General features: G+C 34.3%; 1 long non-coding RNA gene across 1 annotated transcript; it reads left to right on the top strand.

The window, feature by feature from the left end:
• The first annotated feature begins 20,127 nt into the window (after nt 1-20,127).
• On the top strand, nt 20,128-22,359 carry LOC125591648. Its single transcript, XR_007327753.1, has 2 exons — nt 20,128-21,566; nt 21,995-22,359. It is a non-coding gene; the product is annotated as an uncharacterized LOC125591648 (long non-coding RNA).
• The last annotated feature ends 365 nt before the right edge of the window (nt 22,360-22,724 follow it).

Genomic DNA, 22,724 nt, shown 5'->3' with positions numbered 1-22,724 from the left:
TCCAGAAAAGTCAAACTTCTGAAATTATCCAGTCAAATGCAAAACTAACCTATGACGACTGAAATGTAAGTCGTCTAGCTTTTTTGGAGTTTTTTTTTTAGCCAAACAATAGTAGACGACTTATTTTTCAGTCGTCCGAAATAACAGATTTCAAAGTCAATTGCAAAAATAACCTCTGTGTTGACCAGACGACGTATAGTTTAGTCGTCTGGACAACTTAGATTGAAGTCGTCCGCGTCTTCTCCGCTAGTTTTTAAGTCTTCTACGTTAGTTTTTGAATAACTTGTATTTTTAAGAGTGATAAGTAACTTCAAGATATGTAAAACTCATATTTACAAAATATGTTCTCTCCCTTAGTTTTACTAAATTTGACTAAGTTTTTCAACGCAAACTTATAATAAAATATGATATGCTTTGACTAGTTACTATTGTTTGTTTCCATCTCTTAAGTATTATTGTTATAGACAATAATGATGACTATTGTTATGAGTTGGAAGAAGGGTTAAAATACTTCTTAAAATGTTGTATCAATATAAAGCTACCAACATTCTTGTTTATTAAGATGAGAAAAAGGCCATTGGAGTTTATTATTGCATATGAGAGATCCAAAGATAAGAAAAAGGCTACTGAAGTCTATTATTTCATTGATTTGTAAATGTGTAAACACATTGTTAGCACATTTAATACATCTTGGAAAACATTATTACTGATTTTACAAAAGATTCACAACTAAAAGAGTAGACATGCAATTCACAAAACAGACCACAAACAAAACTATTATAGATCATTCATCTACAAAGACAAGCTTGGATTCCACTTGAGTAGACAAGACCACACGACTTTTAAGAAGTCCAGACGACTTCTAAGAAGTCCAGACGACTTCTAAGAAGTCCAGACGACTTCCAAGAAGTTCAGACGACTTTGTCAGAAGACTTTTAGGAAGTTCAGACGACTTCCAGACGACTTTACAGGAAGTCCAGACGACTTTACAGGAAGTCCAGACGACTTTACAGGAAGTCCAGACGACTTTGTCAGAAGACTTCCAAGAAGTCCAGACGACTTCCAGACGACTTCCAGACGACTAACAGGTAAGTCGTCCCAGAAGTCTTCCAGATCTGAAAAACCTGCATATTAAATCCAGATCTGAAAAACCTGCATATCCAAAAACGTTCAAATGGCTTAAAAACAGAAAAAATGAGTGAAAGATTAGATAAATCTACCTTTACAGAACACACAAAAATACATATCTAAAAATAATAGATCTACCTTTAAATTAGTGGAAGATGAGTACCATCTAATTAAAAACCTGCAAAAAAGATAGATTAGTAAGAAAGACATGAAACAAAACTGGAAAATTCATATAAAGTTTGGTGTTTTCAAGTCAAAGAGATTAGAGTGGGTTTGGAGAGTTTTAGTTTGGAAAAAAAATAAGAACTTTATAGAACTTCCCAAATGAAGAAAAATCAGACATAAGAACTTACCAAAACGCTCAGATCTATTATGAAAGAGAGACTTTGTCAGAAGACTTCCATGAAGTCCAGACGACTTCCTGGAAGTCCAGACGACTTCCTGGAAGTCCAGACGACTTTGTCAGAAGACTTCCAAGAAGTCCAGACGACTTCCAGACGACTAACAGGTAAGTCGTCCAAGAAGTCTTCCAGATCTGAAAAACCTACATATCAAATCCAGATCTGAAAAACCTGCATATCCAAAAACGTTCAAATGACTTAAAAATAGAGAAAATGAGTGGAAGATTAGATAAATCTACATTTATAGAACACACAAAAATACATATCTAAAATTAATAGATTTACCTTTAAATTAATGGAAGATGAGTACCATTTGATTAAAAACCTGTAAAAGAGATAGATTAGTAAGAAATACATGAGACAAAACTGAAAAATTCATATAAAGTTTGGTGTTTTCAAGTCAAAGAGATTAGAGAGAGGTTGGAGAGTTTTAGAATGATGAACATTACATTTTTGTTGCAGCCATTTGAGAGGAGGAGAGAGAATGTGTAAATTTTTCTTTATATAGGGAGACAAAAAATCCAATTAGATTAAATATTTTTTACTCAGACGACTTCCTGGACGACTTACATTTCAGTCGTCTGGTGAAGAAATTAAAACAGACGACTTACATGTAAGTCGTCCAGAAGAGTTTAATATTTTTAGCGGGAAATTAAATATTTTTAGCGGGAAACTAAAATAGAAGACTTTCCAGACGACTTACAAGTAAGTCGTCTGGTTTAAATTATTTAAGCGGGAAAATAATTTTTTTTAAAAATTTTAGGCGGGAATATTTGGACGACTTACATGTAAGTCATCTGTTTTAATTTCTTCACCAGACGACTGAAATGTAAGTCGTCCGAGTAAATTATTCAACAGACGACTAAAATATACGTCGTCCGAGTAAATTATTCAACAGACGACTGAAATATAAGTCGTCCACACCCTAAACATAACCCCTAAACTTAATTATCTAATTAAAGACTTCATAAAATCAAATCAAACTTGAAAAGTGTTTACTATACACATAAATAAACACATATAGGTGAAAACTATTTTTGAAAAAAACATTTTAGTTTTCCAAAATCTAACCCTAACAATACATACAATACTACAACATATGTTTGCCAAACTCCTAAACCAAAGTATTTCATGATTCACTACTTCCACTCATCTATCTTCAAAACAAATCAATTTTATCATATCTTAATTTATATCACTTAAAACTGTTTATAATTACTTGATTTTTATTTTTCACGCATCAAAATATTTTTTTACAAGATTTATAAATTATTTTTAAAATAAACTGGTACCAGGCGACTTAAACTTCAGTCGTCCAGACGACTTCCAACATCTCAGACGACTCAGACGATTTACTGGGGCTATATTCGTAAAAATGGCTTCTATTTTTTTGTTTGGTCACAAGGGGTTGAGCTGTAATTTCACTAGGCTTTTATGTTAGTTTTGCATTTGATTCAAGTTTGGGTATAGGTTTGGGATTAAAATCAAGTTGTGGGTTAGTTTTGGCAAAAACCCCTAAGTTCTTTTATCATTCATAACTTCTTGTGGTCGTAGTATCAGCGATACATCGAACAATAATTCAAAAGAATTAAACTTTTAATTGGTTCCAAGGTCCAATGATAACTAATTAACTCTATATACTAAAGTAACATCCACTAGTTTTTATAACTAATTATTCTAGTTTTTATATCATTCATTTTCTGCTCGTTTTACTCTACCAATTCCTTCATAGTTTACTATTAACATCCGTATTATAAAAGAGTACTGAATATACTATCATTCCAACAACTTTCTTTACAAAATTCATATACGTTATTTAACTTCTTGTAATTTAAAAGATGAATTTTTTACACTTAGAGACACTTTCTCACTTTCTAATTACATTACAAGACATTTCACACTTGAAACACACTTTCTCTTGTGAAAATGACTCATATGACCTTAAACTAAAGAGACACACCTCCATTCTTTCTTATGCATCACACTAATCTATTTCCCCTTCTTATTATACTTTATTGTTTTTCTCATTTCACTTTATGATTTTATTTACTTTTATCTTAAATTCTAAAGTATATTAAACAAAAATAATTGTCACAATAAATTATATATAAAATTATCTATCTTTTAAGATCCATTTTCATATATATATATATATATATATATATATATATATATATATATTATATATTTTAACAAATTTAAATGTAGATGTGGACACCAAAGCGTGGATAATAGAATTATAAATTAGTTGTGGACGTGGACATTTTTAACAAGAAGACCGTTGGTTTATACCTTTAAAAATTGTTCTTCGCCATAGTCTCCGGGAAGGACAAACCCACATAACCATGTTTCCACCGTTATTCCCACCATCACCGGCACCATCGACACCCCACCATGATCGAGTTTTGGTTCTAACTCACTAAAGGTCTCATATTGCGAACTGCTGTACACCGATCTGTTGGAGCTTCCCATGTGATAACATCCAATCCAACGCAACTAGCTCTCGATATCCGATAAGACAGCTGGATCAGAGCTGTCTTATCCATTGGTAGAGTTACCTTATCTGAGATCGAGAGCTAGTTGCGTTGCGTTGGATTGGATGTGGTCATGGGGAAAGTCTCTGGCACATTGGATCAAAAGATAAAACTTTTAGCGATTTGAAACCAGAACTCAATCGTAGTGGTAATGACGGCAGATAATGAAGACGATGAATTGAGGAGAAACGAGATGGATTTTGGGTTCAAACTTGGGTCTGGTTGTGGTGAGTGAGGAACGAGCCAGGTCGATGGAAAAGATGTGTTGTGTTTGTTGGAAAGGAGCAGCTTAACTCAACGATTGATTCCACAACTCGAGTCGTTCTTCCTGAATTAATTCAGAAGTTCTGGTGATGACGATTTCAAGCTTTCACGTATTTGATCACACTTGTTTGTAGATGTGGACACAAATTTATGGATAAATTTTCACGTATACAAAACCTTGTCCACAACTTTTGTTTTATATCCATATATTATTGGTTTCCCTTAAAGTTTTTGGCAGTGACAAACAATTGTATCAAAAACATATGTACTGGCTTTGATTCAGTCCACAATTTGTCATATCAAAACATAGAACTTAGGTATGGACAAAAAAAAATCTTTTGGTGAGGGTTATCTACTATAAAACACATTAACATCGTTTGTCCACACATTAACATCGCCTGTCCACATATTATTCATCACTCATCCACACATCATCCATCCATGTATACTCCGTCCATAAATCACGCATCCACGCATCACCCGTCCACAATTGTCGTTCCTATTAAGGACAAAATTGTCAAGAATCTGTCGTTGGCCAAAACAAAGTGTGTCACATGTAAGAAGTGTCTTTAGGTGCAAGAGAAAATAAAAAAGTGCCTGTGAGTGTAATCAACTCTTAAAAGAGTTGGTGAATGCTCAAGATGGGTTTCTATATAGGGCCAATTAACATACATGTTACTCAACAACCACCGTTTGGCCCATGAAAGAGTGAAAATAATAACGCATGACAATTGGAAACGTAAACAAAACAAAAGTTGTCTATAAACGGTGTCGTTAACACACCTAGCGGAAACCCTGACGTCTTTATTGAGCCAACGTTGCCGTTTGACTTAACTTCTTTCTTTTAAAAAAAAAATCCGCAGGGTATCCGAAACCCAACAGTGTAAACCTGATAGGGTAATTTTATATAACACTCAAGGTCACTTTCTGAGTTTATATTACACTCTAAGACAGTTTCAACTACTAGGGTAGTTTTTCATAGTGGAATGACCAGACTACCCTTGACATCAATTTTTTATTTTTTTTTTGTTACAACTTCATTTCTCTATTCTCTCTTCCTCCGACAAAGAAGAGCTAACCCCTTATCCATCAAAATATCTTTAATCGGAGGAACCTCCGCCCAATGTGCCTCCACTGTCTCAAGATTAATACTTTCCAACCTCATATTTACCACAATCTCAAGTGGTTTGTTTCGATGTGGTAATGAATCCCTTGAATTCAGATGAAACCCTAATTTATCAAAAATTGGGGAAAATCATTTTCGGTGGTGAAGACTCACCAGTGGCTGTCAGAGATACCATAACCTCACCGTAAATCTCCACTTTGCCGGAAGACGGAGCACTAAAATCGAGGATTTTATCTTCCGTTGTATTTACGAGGAAGAGTGATATGAAGAGAGAGGTGAACTTTTTGTCCCTTTGAATGTTGTTCCCAAAATTTCTGTAATTTAAATGGAGCAGCATATTAACAAAGGTGAGATGTAAACCACCTTTGGAGGCAAATAAGATCGAAGGTTCTTGATTGACTAGTTTTTATATTTTTTTGGTATTTGAACATTTAATTTTTGCTTTACAGAGGTGAAATGTGTATGTAAGAAGATCAAAAGATAACTCAAGAACAAAGGTTCCAAGAAACTAAATGAGGTCGTTTCTTAAGAATCTGATAGCAACGGGATATGTTGCTTGTGTTGAGATGTTAAGAAGTCGTTGGAGAATGATATCAAATTTTGATTCAATACGAGCACGAGATTTCATATTTAAAACATACCTCATGTTTCTTGCTCTAGATTTCAAGGTTTACTTGGTGTACACGTAGATATATGTGATCTTGTACATGTGGACAGAGTTTCGAAGATGTACATGTGGATTGTGTGTGGACTGTACATGTGGACACTCTGTATATGGGCACATATATTTTCATCCTTAGAAAGATTTCTCTTTTTGTTTACAAACACCGTACACAAGTGCATGTCTATATGGATATGTATATTCATATCAGTTAGTATCCATAACCCATTGTCTATTTTAATTTGTTAATATGGCTATGTTTTCATTAAGAAACAATCATTAAGACTTTGATAATGTGATAACCTACAAACTATGCATTACTTATACTTTGCTCGATCCTTTCTCAGCATAAACATGATTAGGTGTACACATGTACACCATATATATAGTATCTATATGTACACATACATGTGTGTGACCAACAACCTAAGTGCTTACAAATTCATATTTCCAGAGGAAATCAATATGCATTTTCAATTTAAAAATAAAACAGAACACGGGTTGTCCACAAGTTACCATATCATACACAACACCACTGGTGTATTTTGAGATTTAATGGAAGGTAAGTTGCACATTTCAGCTGAAAAGTTGATAAAAGCTTTCTATAAGCAAAACCAACTCCCTCCCAAAAAATCATCATTGACAATAGGTAGAAGTCCATTATTCTTTTCAGATTCATCCATTGCCATGATTAAAAATTGTTAAACATATGTACAACACATCAATCATTATCCACATGTACAATATTGTAAACATTCACATGTACACCAAATAATGATATCCACATGTACAACTTATACACTGTATCTACACGTATACATTTGAACTAAATTCTTACAAAAGGCTTACAAATCCATACTTTCAAACAAAATTAAGAATTTTTTTAAATCTAGAGACACATTCTCACATTTCAATTACACTACAAGACACTTATCACTTGAGACACACTTTCCTTTGTCAAAAAGACTCTTATGACCTTAAACTAAAGAGAATCTCTCTCCTCTTCTTATTTCTTTTTTTTTTCTACTTTATGTTTGCATTTACTTTTATCTCAAGTTTTAAAATATATTAAACAAAAATAACAGTCATTATAAACTATATATAAAATTCTCTATTTTTTAAGATCCATTTTCATATATATATTATGAAAATATTAATGTGTAAACAAAACTAAATGTGGACGTGGACATCAAAGCGTGGATAACAGAATTATAAATTAGTTGTGGACATGTACATCTTAACAAAATTATAAATTAATTATAAACTAGTTGCGGACATGGACAATATTCTTTCGATTCCATTCATCATCTCGGGATCTAAATTCAACTGTAATCAAATTTGCATCCATCCACATCATAACGAAGTGAAGATCCCTTAGTTCAAAAATTTCTGACATGCAAGATCTATTACTCTCCGACAGAAGGTAAACGCTTCTTCGATTTTTCTCTCCGCTCATACTCACAATATCATCTCTTTCTCATCTTGATTGAAGTTTAATTACAGATAATTTATCAATTGGGCTGAAGAAGCCAAGTGCTCGTGTTGGAGACGACGAACCCACTGCTTCACTCTCGTTGGTGTTGGTACTAAATCTAAGGAGAAAGCCGTTCAAATATTTGGTTAGTGGGATTTTTAGTAAAACGAAATCTTCAATATTATCTTTTGTAATGAATCCCAGAAGGTCCATACAGGAGAGAAGAATAAAAAAAATAGAGGAGTTTCTATGCAAATCAATGGTATCCCTTAGAAGTTCTTTGCAGTGACAACCAATTGTATCAAAAACATATGTATTGGCTTTGTATCAGTCCACAACTTGTCGTATCAAAACAAAGTAGTTAGATATGGACAAAAAATTTTCTTTTGGTGAGAGTTTTGATAAAAGAGTCTCTGTCCATGTTTTGTGGTATAATTTTAGTAACATGAATCCATGTCCACGTATTGTTGTATAGTTTTATGGAATCAAACAGAGAGTTTGTCCACGTTATCTACTATAAACACATTAACATCGCATGTCCATATATTACTCATCATTCATCCACACATCACCCGTCCACAAATCACCCAACCACGCATCACCCATCCAAAAATCACCCATCCACATATTATTTGAGTGTCCACAAGTGTCGTTTCCATTAAGGACAAAATTGTCTAAAATTTGTCGCTGGCCCACAACAAAGTGTGTCACATGTAAGAAGTGTCTCTAGGTGTAATAGAAAGTCAAAAAGTGTTCCTTAGTGTAATCAACTCCAAAATTAATAGGTGGAAGTCCAATGTTCCCTTCAGTTGTGATTCAGATTTTTAAAGCTAAACTTTCCCTGCAATGATCCAATAACCAAATGTTCATATGAAAGAACAAACACAAAAAATGACTGAAACAAGGAAGCTAACGTCAAAGAGGATATAAGTAAGTGAGTTCATTCGAACTTCTGCTCATTGAAAGTTAGAGTCTTTCCCAAAGTTTCAGCGGAGATTCTATAGGCTTAGGTGGTGGTAGTGAAGTCACAACACGATCTGACTACGGTGTTGCGTTTTGTTACCGCCATTGCTATTTTTGTCCACCGTAAGATCCTCCAACTGAGAAACACAAGAACATTCCAAAACTTAAAACGTGATTCTTCAATATTGCAAAAAGATTGATACTTTTTAACAAATCAATATAGATTTCACGAAAAGATCACAAATTTAACAAACTAATATATTCGGGGCCATGAGTACGTGGAAGAGGACCATATTAATCAACTTCGTTGTTTCTTTGCTATCATAAGCAAAGCGACTCTTCGTATGGCGATTCCAAACACCACACATGTTGATAACCCATCCAAAGAAAGAGATAGCGAAGAGGGATTTCAAAGAGATCCTCCTTCGCAACAGCTATCTGAGGGTTTCGACAGTGGTCTTGAGACTGAAGGTTGAGAATTTAGAGTAGTCAATCAAGGAGTAATAAGTGTAGGAGGAGACGGCTGAGGAAGAGAATGGAAGAAGGAGACGGCAAAGATGGAGTTCGAGGAGATCGTCCTCCGCCGCTGCTTAAGGGATTCGACGGTGGAGGGTTTTAAGTAGGGGATTCAGGAAAAATAATCGGTGTGGGAGGAGACGGTTGAAAAGTAACAGGAAAAGAAGAATGAGGAGATGTGGGATAAGTGGTTGGCGGCGGAGGAGAGGAACATGGTGTGGTGGAAGGAGGAAACAATATGATTTTTATAATTGCTTAAAGAAAGAATGATAGGATTGAAATTTCATGTTTTTTTTTTTGGTAACAAAGGAAAGACTTGACAAAATGTCTAGGTAGTAACAAGTGTTCTATTATGAAATTAAAAAAAAGAAAAGTGACCTTTGATGTAAATGTTTCTTAATAAAACAGGATCCGCCCAGAAAACCCCCGGTAATGTTTAAAACTTGAAACTCAGGTTTTGGGTTCCAAATTTCAAGAGGGTTTTGGGTACCCTATGGAGTTTTATCCATTATTAACATCCATGATTTATAATACAAAGGGGGATTTTATTTTATTAAAAAATACACAACCATATCACAGAGGACTAGAGACTCTTTAGGATTCAACTCTCTCAACTTGGATTACATATTTACAACATTCTCCAAACTTCCTTATTTATAGTACAAAGCTTTCAATACACAACTCATATTGTTCTCACTTGTTTTAACTCGATTGGGATCAAATTTGTCGAGAAAGTTTGCATAAGAAACCTCAAGCATCGGTGAGCCGGGCACACTCGTTGTCCGTGCCGTTGAAGTCAACGATTCTTTTTTTTTTTAAAAAAATCGTTCCATTAACCACTTAACTTGTGCGACAAGTGAAGCCAATAAAATTAACCCCAGCAGGGGCACAAATTCATACAATCTCGAAATGTCTAACTACCTATAGTTAGCATCCATTGCCACAAAAACACAAAAAGGCAGGAACCAAAAAAATTACTAATTTCGTAACAGCAAAAGCCAAGAGTACAGATGAGTAACACAGTTGGGGGTGTTTCTTTGAGCCCTAGAGAGTGGTTCCATTCCTCTGAGTACAATCTGACGTTTCTTTCTTTTCAAATAGCGTATATGTAAGCTTGAAAAATCATCCTCATAAACATAACCAGATTCTTGCCTTTCTACCACTGTTAATTCAGAGAGATTTAAATCTCTGCGCACCAGTAAAAAAAGTCAGAACATTCGTTACGCTGAACAAAATTTCGGTACAGTATATCTTTTAGGATTAATAATACTAATTCTTCGAGAATAAGGACGTTTCCTAAAAAGAAAAAAAAAATCGGGTTTTTATGCTACTATAAATACAAGTATAAAAGATTGTCAATTTATTCATTCACATAATCAATATACAAAACCTTAACATGTATTTGCCTCAATTCGTTTTGCTATTAAGTTTCTTTGATTTCTTCAAAATTAATTTGCGTTTGTTGTTTTATTCATAACAAGTGATATCTGAGCCAGATTGCGAAAATTCTAAAGGATGACGACTGGAAGATGTTCTCTAAAGTTCAATGTTCCTTAGGTTTGATGGAAAAAGGAAACTCACATGGTACTCATGAACAGTTCCTACGAACTATAATACTACTAACAGTCTCGAAATAAAATTTATGTTGGATGATATTTTGTTGGTTTATCGATGTAAAAATTATTTTGAATGAATACGAGGGAGTTGTATATGAAGATGAGAGATATGTTTGTTTAGCTTTAAACGATTGTGTGGGAGTGGTTTCCGTAAATCTTAGCGAATATGCTCAACTCAAGAAACATGGGAAAGGTTGCAACCACTTCAAAAATTACGCAAGACTCGTTCAAAATTTTATTCAAAGTAAGAAATCTGTCCAAAACACTAAGGGGGTGTATTGAATTGTGAATTTTAATAGTTTGATTGAAAAACCGGAGTTTGAAGAGATTTGGACTAAAAGAACAAAACTTAGGTTCATCCCCTAGGATGAACCTTTAAATTCACCTCTCCTTCTAGGACCAATCAAAGTGCCACGTAGATAATTAGTTAAAAATATTAAATTTATTTAAAAATAACTAAAAAAATAATAATGCTAATTTTAACAACGCTGACGCCGTCAGCTAAACCGTAAACCCAAAATCTTAAATTTTTCATCTCTAAACCATAAATATTAAACCCAAACCCTATAACCTAAACCCAAATCCTAGACCCTAAACCCAAATCCTAGACCCTAAACCCAAACGGTATACTCTAAACCCAAATCCTAGACCCTAAACCCAAACCGTAAACCTTAAATCCAAACCCTATACCCTAAACCAAATCCTAGATCCTAAACCCAAACCGTATACCCTAAACCCAAACCGTATACCCTAAACCTAAATCTTAGACTTAAAAGCCAAACCGTAAACGCTAAACTCAAACTCTAAACCTAGACGCTATAAGGTTTGGGTTTAGGGTCTACGATTTAGGTTTAGGGTATATGGTTTGGGTTTAGGGTTTATGGTTTGGGTTTAGGGTATACAGTTTGGGTTTAAGGTATACAATTTGGGTTTAGGGTCTATGATTTGGATTTAGGGTATAGGGTTTAGGGTTTGGATTTAAGATTTAAGGTTTACGGTTTAGAATTTGAGATTTACGGTGTACGGTTTAGCTAGCGGCGTCATCGTCGTTAAAATCGACGTTATTCTTTTTTTTAGTTATTTTTAAATAGATTTAATATTTTTTAATTAATTATCTACGTGGTAATTTAATTGGTCCTCGAATGAGAGGTGAAATTAAAGGTTTACCCTAAGGGGTGAACCTAAGTTTTGTTCGGACTAAAAAAATACGAGTGAGATTTAGAAAAAGGAAACAAAATTTGGGGTGAGATTTTTTCTTAAATTTCAGAATGCTTCAGATTATTTGATATAACTAATCTATTTTGTTCAATTATTTAAGAACTGTTATAAATCAATTGGTGGATGTCCATAACCGGTCCGGCCCATAACTGGCCCATACACTTAGAGAGAGATGGCCCAACCCTAGAGAGGGAGAGGCGGCCGCGAGACTTGAAGAGGAGAGAGAGGCGGCTACAACTTGCCTATTTCCTAATTCGTTTATGCTTATGATTTGTAATCTTTCCTATTATTGTATTTCCATTTATCTTTCTTGTAACCCCTATAAAGGGAACACTTATTCATTAATAATATACAGAAACCTACAGTTCTAAATCCTAAGTTTCACAACACGTTATCAGCACGATAGCCTCTAACACCCTGAGCCTAAAACCAAATCGCTAAGACCCTAAAACCCTAAATAAAAAGGAATCTGCCTTGGAACTTCGAAGAGTCCGTTCTCCCAAACCGTGAAGACCTAGAAAACGATCAAAATATTAAATCGAAGCCCTGGCCTAGACGAATCAGTCAGTGCAAACCGCTTGTCGATCTGACCACTGACGTGCCCTCACGCACAGATACAGTGCGCGCCGATTTGCTTTGGAACCCTAATCCGAACCCGACTATACCGACGAACCCTAATCCGTTCGACTCCGTTCCAGCTCGCGTCCAAGACAGCTCGTGTCCAGCTCGCGTCCCAGCCAGATCGCGTCCCGATCGTGTCTAAGTTCGAGGTTCATTCTTGGTGGTCCGGTTTCTACAAACAACTAAACTAAAGGTATTTCAAATTCTAAGAACATAATGAATCAAATTTGGTTGATTGTAAAGAATGAAACCCTAAAATATAATCTCTAAGATGAAAGCCATAGGATAATAGATCAATCCCTAAGCGAGTAAATCGAAGCTCTATAAGTTCGATCCCCAAACCCTAAAAATCGAGATTGATCCATTGGTCAATTAAAATAAGAACCTTAAAGGTTTTGAATCTCAAATCAAATCCCTTTGATCTAAGATCAAATTTTCGAAATCCCTAAACCCTAATTCGAAAACTATTGATTAATTAAACTGATTGATTGATTGATTGAGATTCAATTTGATCATCCTGAAATTGAAATTGCTTGTTAATAAAATCAAAACCCTAAAACCCTAATTCTGAAAATCGATTTTGATTGTTTGAAATTGAACATTGATTGGTTGATTTGATCACCTAGAACTATTGTTAGGATTGTTCAAACTCGAATCTGATTGTTTGGCTTGTTTAAACTAAAACCCTAATGACCTAGTTTAGATTATTTTAAAATTGAAATCTGAAATTACATATTAGGTTAAACTGTTCTAGACTTGATCATACTCGTGGCCGTGTGACCTTGTTGCATTCATACCATAACTTAATCACATTGATTGATTGCAATTACACTTAGAACTTATTCTAGGAATGGTGTTGAATTGAATCAAATAGCTGTGTGGCTTGATCTTTGCTTGGCCGATAGGTTTGCTTGTTTTGATTGCATCATGAACTGATAGAAACAAACCATGTTAGGATTGCAATTACACGACAAACTAAATGCATAAAAACGAACTAGTTTGCATCCATGGCCGTGCGGCTTGCTCATTGGCCGTGAGGCATAGATCTTGGCTGTGAAGGCTTGTTTGATTGTTTGAACATAAAACCTTAATCGTTTAAACATTAAAAACTATTCCTAAAAGATCTAAAAATATTAATCTATAACTTCAGATGTCGAAAATCAAAAACCTTGATTTTGCTGCCCTAAATCTATCTGGAGACAATTACCTTCAGTGGGCACTCGATGCTAAGATCATCCTGAAATCCAAGGGACTCGGTGAGTGTATCACCGAGAACAATAATGCCAATGAAAAGGATCTTGATCATTCGTCATCATCTAGCTGAGAGTCTCAAGGATCAATACCTAACCATTGAGAATCCACTAGATCTTTGGAATGAATTGAAATCGAGATATGAGCACCAGAGAACGGTGATCTTACCAAAAGCTCGGTTTGATTGGACGAACCTGAGGATCCAAGACTATAAGTCTGTGGACGAATATAACTCTGCACTGTTTAAGATTGTTTTCAAAATGAAACTGTGTGGTGAAAGTATTACAGAACAGGATATGCTTGAGAAAACTTTTTCCACTTTCCATGCAAGCAATGTGCTGTTACAACAACAGTACCGAGAGAAAGGTTTCAAAACCTATGCTAATCTTATTTCTTGTCTCTTGCTCGCTGAGCAGAACAATGTATTACAAATGAGAAACAGTCAGATGAGACCACTTGGATCAGCTCCACTACCTGATGCATACGCTACAGAGGACAATAAAGAGTCCAACCACGTCCAAGGAAACGGGCAGCATGGCCGTGGTCGAGACAAATCGAACGGACGTGGCCGCGGTCGAAGATCCTTTGGCCGTGGGCGAGGAAATGGTCGAGACCATGGATGGGACCGTGGCTCATTTGGACGAGGCCATGGTCGTGGCCGTGGACCTTCTTTCAAACCCCAACACTCGACTAAATCAGAGAAATATGTGTGCCATAGATGTGGAATGAGCAATCATTGGGCTAAGACTTGTAGGACTCCCAAGCATCTAGTTGACCTCTATCAAGAGAGCTTGAAAGGGAAGAATCCTGAAGCCCATATGACTTACCAAGATGATGAAAACGACTTCAATCATGAGAAGGACGATCTTATGGATTATGAAACTTCAGATTGTCTAAAAAAAAACCGAAGATTGATTTCGACATTTCTAATCTAAATTCTATGTTCTTTGTTTTGTTGTTTTTCATTTCTATGTTTTTCATTTCTATGTTTTTCATTTCTATGAACTTGTTTTATTAAAACTTAATAAAAGGAATAAATGATTTTTTAAAACGCCAATATGATTTGCGGGTATGGTACACATTAAGGGCTATGGCCAGATATGTATAAGGGCAAGCATTTAGATGCTTTATATTCACTCAGAAAAACCCATTGAGATTATATGGAGATATAAGAATGAATGATTTCCATATTGAAACAATGGGCGAAGGAAACAAAGAGTTCCTTCAGATATATGTATAAAATCGCCCACGGCCATAATGAGTCCTAAAAAAAAACTATACATGCATTCTCTATTGATCTAGACATGCCAAGATCAGTATGATAGAGGCAATAGTCATGGTAACCAGAATGGTTTACCCACGAAATTATACACTTTATGGTATGACCGGATTGGCCATCCTGGTCCAAAACATGATGCGAAATTGATATTGGAAAGGGCACAAAGAGTTATCCCATAGAATCTCACGTGTGTAGCATGAACACAAGGGAAACTCATTAGTCCATGATGTCCCAAAGCACTTAAAGATTATAGTATGTCCATGAGGGGGCAGTGAGGACAAATCCGCACATGTCCATACTATATATAGCTTGGCTGAATCCTTTTATAAATCTGTATTGGCCATTACCCATAAGTCCAAACTCTCAGTCCAAGGCTTGGGGACACACGAATTTACATGCATCTTAACTAATAAGCATCAGACCATTACGTGAGCATAAATATTCCTATCTCAAATTTATTACGGGTCATGAGCCAGACATATAACATCTTGAGATATTTCGATAAGCCACCACAAATATATGTGCCGTCTAAGATGGATCCTTAGAAGAGGATGAGGATGGGGATATATGTTGGATATGAATCTCCCACAAATAATGAAGTACCTTGAGCCAAATATGGGTGATCTATTTAGTGGCCAAGAACACGGATTGCAAAGTTTAATAGATCCGACTATCCAACATTAGGGGGAGAAAATAATAAGCTGGTAAGAGAAACAGAATGGCATCGACCATCATTGTCTTGGCAAAATTCTCGGACTAAAGAATGTGAAATAGACGTCCAAAGATTATACATTTACAAAGCTAGCTAATCAAATGCCAGACACATTTGCTGACCCGAAATAGAATGACTAAGTCATATATAAACCAACTTGTAAAGCACCAACTAAATTGATGTCCAAGAGAGACACAGTCAAGTTGCTACAGAGTCTATACAAGATAGACCAATAAGTTCCAAAAGATAAGAATCCTCGGAAACAAAAGAGAAAGGTGCATAGAATGATAAAACAAATCCGAGGTCAAGGAAACCATACCAGACATAGAGAGAAGGCCGGCCGGCTCTAAGGTACAGGTACCAAACAATGTAGCTTGGGACGCCAAGCTGCAAAGTATTAAAGGTCCTGATAATAATGAATCTCAATCGATTATATCATGTCTGGAACATAATGGAACACAATAAGGAATGTCGACATAAGATGATACAAGGTAGCACTTGAATTTATGAATATAAACGAAGATCATGAACCCACATCAATATAAGAGTGCGCACTCGTAGAACAGATCAAATGAAAATGTGGGGTTAAATAGTTTAAAGAAGAAATGCATATTTGGCCATATGATTAAGACGCCATATGATGTTAAAACCAGTGGATATAAATGGGTCTTGTGAGGAATAGAAATCGTGAGATATAAAGCTAATGTTGCAGAAGGAGTCTCACAAAGACTAGTAATAGATTATGAGAAAATATACTCCCATGTGGTAGATGCAACTATTTTTAAGATTTCTCATAAGTCTGGCTATATAAGAGAGAAAATTAGGCTTGCAGCAAACTGATGTAGTGACTGCATATTTATATGGTCCACTGGATAATGAAAGTACTAGAGGGTACTGAGCTGAATGTACATCAAGTTCTCGAGAACAATATTGATAATCATCGAAATATATGATCTGAATATCCTAGGAACCTCTGGATACAATTTCCTAAGCGGTTGAATACCTTAAGAAAGAATTCGAGATGAAAGATCTCGGGAAAACAAAATTCTGTTTGGGATTATAACTTGAGTACATAAATGATGGGATCCTTGTGCATCAGATGGCATACACTGAAAAGGTACTCAAGAGATTCAATATGGCCGATTGCCATTCTCTGACCAGTCCCATGGTCGTGAGGTCTCTCGGCCTTGACACTGACCCATTCCATCCCAAGATGGACGATGAAGATGATCTAGGTCCCGAAATGTCATATCTCAGTGCCATAGGAGCTTTAATGTACTTGGCAACTCACACACGGCCTGATATAAGCTTTGCTGTGAACCTACTATCTAGGTTTAGCTCCTGTCCGACCCAAAGGCATTGGAATGAGATCAAACATGTTCTTCGTTACCTGCAAGGAACGAAAGACTTGGGTCTATATTATACTGACCATAACAAAGATGGTTAAGTTGGCTTTGCTGATGCTGGTTATTTATCAGATCCACATCAAGCTCGATCACGGACATGATATGTCTTTACACATGGAGGTATGGCCATATCATGGCGTTCCATGAAACAAACCATCGCGGCCACTTCATCTAATCACTCGGAAATCTTGGCCATACATGAGGCCATCCGCGAGTGTGTTTGGTTGAGGTCGATGACCCAACACGTCCGAGCTGATTGCGGGATGGCCGAGTGCAAAAAGCCAACCGTGATGTATGAGGACAATGCTGCGTGCATTGCTCAGCTCAAGGACGGTTACATAAAAGGTGATAAGACGAAGCACATGTTGCCTAAGTTCTTCTTTACTCACGAGCTTCCGAAAGCCGATGAGGTCAAGGTCGTCCAAGTACGATCTAGTGACAATTCAGCTGACTTATTCACCAAGGCACTTCCTACCTGCACGTTCAGGAAGCTCACACATCAGATTGGGATACGTAGGCTGAAGGACCTCCACTGAGTTTTGTACTCTTTTTCCTTCATCATGGTTTTGTCCCACTGGGTTTTCCTGATAAGGTTTTAATGAGGCAACATTAAGCGTATTACAATCCATGTATGGTTATGACATCTATGGGGGAGTGTTATAAATCAATTGGTGGATGTCCATAACCGGCCCATACACTTAGAGAGAGAGACGGCCCAACCCTAGAGAGAGAGAGGCGGCCGCGAGACTTGGAGAGGAGAGAGAGGCGGCCGCGAGACTTGGAGAGGAGAGAGAGGCGACTACAACTTGCCTATTTCCTAATTCGTTTATGTTTATGATTTGTAATATTTCTTATTATTGTATTTTCATTTATCTCTCTTGTAACCCCTATATAAAGGGAACACTTATTCATTAATAATATACAGAAACTTACAGTTCTAAATCCTAAGTTTCACAACAAGAACGTGATATTCAAATGGTTTCTGGTGTATTATTTCTTCTGCATCATCTATCAGCTGGATAAAATTATTATCATGTCTTCTCATTTTCTTCAAATTGATAGGACTATTAGAATCACCTAGTCCCACTGCATTTTGTCCAGTTGCAGTGTTTTGATTGTTCAAAGATCGTACTTAGCTCTTCAAAATAACATAATTTTAACGTTTAGATACACATTCTGTACATCATCATCTGCTCTGAATTTTTTCGTTTCAGAGTCCCATCCAAAACCATAACTGCAACAAGAAAAATCTGCAAAGCTTTGGTACCTAGACTTCAAGATCTTCATGATATTTTTATACTAGCCATTGGTTTTTGTAGATCCACGTTGTTGTTGTTGTAGAGTTGTTAGTATTCTCGATTCCACCGTCAATTTATTGAATTTACCATTGGCATCACAAAAACCTTGATTGATTGCATCCACTAGTAACGTCAATAACAACTTGTGTTCAAGCTCAGACCACGACCGATACTGACCTTTACTTTTTTTACCTTTTACGTCTTTAGGATCTCCCATTGTTTGGAAGGCAACTAGTCATATAACACCATAGAAATTATATGAACCAAACTAACTAATATATAGTCTTTGTAACACCATATCTACAAAAAATTCTAGTGTAGACACTCGTTTGGGAGAGACTGTGGTGGAGTGGAGTCGTAGCATTTAAGATATGGATCATCGAGTTCTTTGGCCAACTTTTTATATTGGTTTTGGGTTTTTTCAAATAACAGGTATAAAGGTGTGTTACGCTAGTTTTGACTAAAAATCATAACAAAGTTTGCTTCACATCCTTTTGTTAGTTTTTTCTTTTTAGAATTGTTTGTCTTTCAATAATAGTGGATTTGATTTGGCTTTTATAAATTGTTAATTGAATAACAGTAGATTACATATGATTTGTGGTGACTTTAGATAAATGTCATATTCAATAACACAAGATTTGAGAATTTTTTTTTGAAATCATTAGTTGAATAACATAAAATTTTAAAACAAAACCAAAACATTTTAAAATCAACAATTCAATACAGCCTCCCTAAAACATATACTCTAAAACAAATATTTTGTATTGGTCCAGGAACCTACGTTTCAAGGAAGCTTCATCGAACGTCCGCTTCCCGCTTCGGAACAAGAATCGGAATCAGAACCTTGTAGAAGCTTACGGAATCTTGCTTCCAAAACACTTCTAAAATATTCTCTTTCAAAACATGTTGGAAGCTTATGATTCCGTTTTTGAATCACGCTTCCATTCTTTAAAAAAACACAATGTCCTATATCAATAAAAATATTAAATTATAGTTTTTAATTTATATAAAATCCAAATTTTAATAGTATTGAATAGAGAATAGAAATATACAAATATTAAAATTAATACTATAAATTATCTTTAGGCATTGAGTTTTTTATTAAAGATAAATCATATATTCAAATATATTATGTCAATTAATTATATAGTATTAAAAATAATTAATATAATAATTTATTATTAATTTAATTTATGTGTATTTTTATAGTTTTAATATGAAATCATCAAATTATTATAAATGAATAAAAGGAAATACCCTATGAAAGCACTAAAAAAGTTTATGTCACAAATATAGACTCTAAGGATCAAAATGACCAAAATATTTCATTAAAGAGGTAAATATACATTTATACCCCTAGAGTTAACTAATCAAAACCTTAGGGTTTAGAGTTAAGGGATGGATATTTGGGATTGAGATTTAAAATTTTATAAAATAAAAAATAAATATTAAAATTTGAAATAAAAATTTTAAAAATAGTTTCAAAAAGTATTTTCGAATAACAAAAAAAAATTTGAAAAAAGAAATAAAAAAAAATTTCGAATTTCTTTTTTTTTTTAAATTATAAAAAAGTTCGAATTGAAAACATATAATCTAAAACTATAAAAAAAATTATTATTTTTTATTATTTTTAATTTATCTTTTATTTTTTATATATCTAGGATATTATAGTACTTTTACCTATTAAATGAAATATTTGATCATTTTCCTCCTTGTGGTCTATTTTTGTGATCAAAACTTGAAAATTGTCTATTTAGGATAATTGCCCATGAATAAATGCTTTATTTTAAATTTAAATCATATAATTTTTAGTTGTAGATTTAAAAAAATCTTATATATGGATACGCTTTCAACACGTATCTGCTTCCTAATTTTTTCTAAAATTTCGCTTCTGCGCTTTCATACGCTTCCGTTTCCACGTACCCGCTTTCGTTTTCATGTAACATAGCCAAGAACCATATTCACCAAAATTTAGATCCAGACCTGACCCTGTAACGGCGCAGCTCGGCTAAGCGATGTGGGATGTAATTAGCCTAGATGTAAACCACTTTTCTCACTTGTTAAAATTTTTAACAGTGTTTCTACATGTTATGCTCATTTATTATTTATTTCTCATCCAGTTTAAAGTCTTTTTGATATTTGAATATACTAGAATTTAGTATTCGAATTGGGAAGTAAAAATAAAATAGCCTCTTTAGTTTACAAAAACAGAGTTCCAACACTTTTTAGTAAATAAGATAAATTAATTCTGTTTTTTCCAGAACAAGATATTTTTGAACCTCAAGTTGTTTAATTAGGTTACTTCCGGGTCCATTAAAAAGCTAATCAGGCGTACCAAATTTAACACCATATACTACCTTTGTTTCGTAAGTGTCATTTTAACATTTTTTTTTGTACATAAAAAATATCATTTTACAATTCCAATGCAAATTATATTTATTTTCAGCTAAAAATTAATTACAAACTGCATTGATTTTATAAATAATTTTATTTATCTTAAATACTATTGGTCCAAAAAATGTAATTAATAACAATTTACATATATTTCAGCAACTTTTTTAATATATGTGAAAAATGTCAGTGACACTTATTCAAAAACGGACTAAAATCTGAAATGGACAAAATGGTCAAAAACAAGTCTCACACATCCAAAAAAAATCTACATAGACCAAGGAGAGGAAAATTACTATTTTGCTTTTAATGATGGCTCAATATGAACCATTAGATCAGATCATCTCTCTTATAATATGAGCCGTTAGATCTTCAGAAGAAAATGAATGAAATAATTACAACAATGTCATTAATGAAATTCATCTTAGCTGTCAGATCTTTTCTCTGTGTTATAATCTGGACCGTCCGATCTCTCATTAAATCTCTCCTTCTCTCGCCCGGGTTCCACCATAAATTTAATCATTCTTCTTCTTCTTCTTCTTCATTTCACTCTCAACCACCACGAAAATTCATTACATTCACCAACCAAAGCTCTCTTCTTCAACTCTTCATCCACAAACCTTTACGTCTGTTTCTTAAGGTCTTTCTACAGCTTATGACGCTGTGAAACAGCACTTGTGCGTCGTCCTTGGTTCTGAAATCGCTTGGTAAGTGTATACTCTCTCCCTCTCTTTTTCTCTCACTCTTCTATGTCTCTCTTTATTTTTCTATTGTTTTATGTTTTAGTCACATAATATATGTATGTTAACATTATGAGTCAGATTCTAAGGTATAATATATTGTTGCTAAAGTATGAAACATGATATTGTAGAATAAATCGTTTTTGTCTATGGTACAACTGGTACAACTTTTGCCTTTGTATCAAACAACACAGGTGATACTGGTATAATTGGTCCAACTATGTCTTATTTACCAGACTAGTGATACTGATATAACTAGTACAACTATTCAGGTTCTGAAATTGATATATTCCATTGGATATTCTATAAGGAAAAAAATAATTAGCTGGCCAAATTGGTAAGTATTTAGATAGGTTCATTTTTATTTGTGATAATTTTTTTTTATTTTTTTGCAGTTTTTACACCATCTCATAAGTTTGCATGATCTACCTTATACTTTTAAGGTTTGTTAACTTTTTTGTCCACATAATTTTTGGAAAACATACATGAAATGTATTTTAACAAAATTGATAATTTCATTTTATTGGGGCAAATGCATGTACACATAAAGAAGTGGTACAACTAAGGTAAGTTTAAATTTTATGTGGTACAACTAGTTTTTTCGATTTCAATGCCAAAGTACAACTATGTACAAACCGGTACAGCTCAAAAACTAGTACAACTATGTACAAGCCGGTACAACTCAAATACTAGTACAACTATGTTATTTCATCTTGTATTGTGCATCAAGTTTTAAACGTGTATCATATTTTAAACATTATGGTTGAACTACATGTTAGTATGTTGCTTTAGTTGTATCAGTTGTACTAAAAAAATTGGTGATGCAAATAATTTGCATCAATTCATTTAATAATTGATGTAAAAATTTAAATTATTTGCATCAATTCATTTTACACAAAATTAGTATCAATTTTAAGAAGTTATTTCAAAATATGTATCATTTACAACTGCTGATTTATATCATTTACTAATTAAATGTAACTTTAAAAAAATATTTTATTAAAATGATTTATTTTGGCAAATAACTCTTAATTAATATTTTTACTGATTATTTGTATTATTTGTTGTAATTTTTTTTCTTTCTAATATCTATTATTATCTTGATAAACAAACTAAAATTTTACA

The sequence above is a fragment of the Brassica napus genome, chromosome C8 (assembly GCF_020379485.1).
Source record: "Brassica napus cultivar Da-Ae chromosome C8, Da-Ae, whole genome shotgun sequence".
Lineage (NCBI taxonomy): Eukaryota > Viridiplantae > Streptophyta > Magnoliopsida > Brassicales > Brassicaceae > Brassica > Brassica napus.
Note: the sequence above shows the minus strand (reverse complement) of the source record. Positions and strands in the feature narration are given on the sequence as shown.